Raw genomic sequence first — 2,549 nt, 5'->3', positions numbered from 1 at the left:
GGTTCCACATACACAAATCAATACATGTGATTCATCACATAAACAGAATGAAAGACAAAAACCATGTGATTATCTCAACAGATGCAGAAAAATCTTTGGATAAAATTCAACATCCATTCGTGTTAAAAACTCTCAATAGCTAAGGTATTGAAGGAACATACCTCAAAATAATAAGAGCCATTTATGACAGACCCACCATGATTGTAAGTTTCCTGAGGCCTCTCCAGAAGTTGAACAGATAGTCAGCATAATGCTTCTCATACAGCCTGCAGAACCATGAGCCTATTAAATCTATATTCTTTATAAATTATCCAATCTCAGGCATTTCATTATAGCAATACGAGAATGGACTAATACAGAAAATTGGTAATGAGGGGTGGGGCATTCCTATAAAGATACCTGGAAATGTTGAAGCAGCTTTGGAATTGGATAACAGGCAGAGTTTAAAAGAGTGTGGAATGCTCAGAAGAAGACAGGAAGATGAGGGAAAATTTGGAACTTTCTAGAGACTTGTTGAATGGCTGTGACCAAATGCTGTTAGTGATATGGACAGTAAAAGCCAGGTAAGGTGGGGGGGGGGTCTCAGATGGAGATAAAAAACTTACTGGGAACTGGAGGAAAGGTAACTTTTGTTATGTATTACCAAAAAGGTTGGAGACACTGTGCTCCTGCCCTAGGAATCTGTGGAAATTTGAACTTGAGAGTGATGATTTAAGCTATCTGGTGAAAAAAAAATCTTAGCAGTAAAGCATTCAAGGTGTAGCCTGGCTGCTTCTAATAACCTATGCCTATATATATGAGCAAATAAGTGAACTGAACAAAAGCCCATTTTCAAGGGAAGAATTCAGGCTGGCTACAAAACTTGCATAACTAAAAGAAGGCAAATATTAATAGCCAAGAAAATGGAGAATGGGCCTCGAAGGAATTTCAGAGATGTTCATGGAAACCTCTCCTATTACAGGCCAAAAGGCATAGGAAGGCAGAATGCTTTCATGGCCTGCCTCAGGGCCCCACCATCCTGCACAGCTTTGGGACACTGCTCCCTTTGTCCCAGCCATTCCAGCTCCAGCTATGGCTAAAAGGGCCCAAGATACAGCTCAAGAAACTGCTTCTGAGGGTGAAAGCAATAAGCCTTGGTGGTTTCCACATGGTCTTAAGCCTGCAGTTGCACAGAGTGTAAGAGTTGAGGCTTGGGAGCCTCCACCTAGATTTGAGAGGATGTAGGAAAATGCCTGAATGTCCACGCAGAAGCTTGCTGCAGGGGTAGAGCCCTCATGGAAAATCTCTACTAAGGCAGTGTGGGGGAGAAATGTGGGGTTGGTGCCCCCACACAGATTTTAACTGAGGTACTGCCTAATGTAGCTATGATAATAGAGACACTATCCTCCAGAGCCCAGAATGGTGGACCCACCGAAAGCTTGTGTTGTGCACCTGGAAAAGCTGCAGGAACTCAATACCAGTTCATTAAAGCAGCCATAGAAGCTGTACCCTGCAAAGCCTCATGGGTGGAGCGCTCAAGGCCTTGGGAGCCCACCTCTTCAACCACTCTACCCTGAATGTGGGACATGCAGTCAAAGGAGATTATTGTGGAGCTTTAAGATTTAATGACTGCCCTGCTGGGTTCTGTGGCTGTAAATGTTATACTTTAAAATTCCCCTTACTTTGGGGCAATATCTCCCTTTTGGAATGGGAGTGTTTACCCAAAGCCTGCACTCCCATTTTGTTTTGGGAGTAACTATCTTATTTTTTTATCTTAGAGGCTCACAGGTAGAAGGTACTTGCCTTGCTTCGGATGTGACTTTAGACTGTGAACTTTTGAATTAATGCTGGAATGAGTTAAGACTGTGGGGGGACTATTGAAAATGCATGATTGTATTTTAAAATTGAGAAGGACATAAGATTTGAGAGGGGCCAGGGGCAGAATAATATGGTTTGAATCTCTGTCCCTGTCCAAATCTTATGTCAAATTGTAAACCACACTGTTAGAGTTGTGGCCTTGGGGAAGGTGATTAGATCATGATGGTGGTTTCTAATGATTTAGTACCATCTCTCTAGGGCTGTTCTCATTATAGAATTCTCATGAGATGTGTTTGTTAAAAAATATGTAGCACCTTCCCCTTCTTCCTCCTGCTCCAGTTATGTAAAATGAGCCTTTGCCTTCCACCATAATTGTAAGTTTTAGGAGACCTTCCCAGAAGCTGAGGAAATAGCCAGCATCATTCATTTTGAATAGCCTACAGAACTGTGAGCCAATTAAAACTCTTTTCTTTATACATTACACAATCTCAAGCATTTCTGTATAGCAATGTGACAATGAACTAATACAACAGCTAACCAGCTAGGTGAAAGATCTCTATAATGAGAAACACAAAACCCTGCTCAATTAAATCAAAGATAACATAAACAAATGAAAAAAAATCCTATGCTTATGGATAGGAAGAATAAATATCATTAAAATGGCCATATCACTTAAATAAATTTACAGATTCAATGCTACTCCTATAAAACTACAAATGGATTCTTTTAGAACTAGAAAAAAATTATTTAAA

The sequence above is a fragment of the Rhinopithecus bieti genome, unplaced genomic scaffold, assembly GCF_001698545.2.
Source record: "Rhinopithecus bieti isolate Rb0 unplaced genomic scaffold, ASM169854v2 scaffold_28138, whole genome shotgun sequence".
Classification (NCBI taxonomy): Eukaryota; Metazoa; Chordata; class Mammalia; order Primates; family Cercopithecidae; genus Rhinopithecus; species Rhinopithecus bieti.
Note: the sequence above shows the minus strand (reverse complement) of the source record.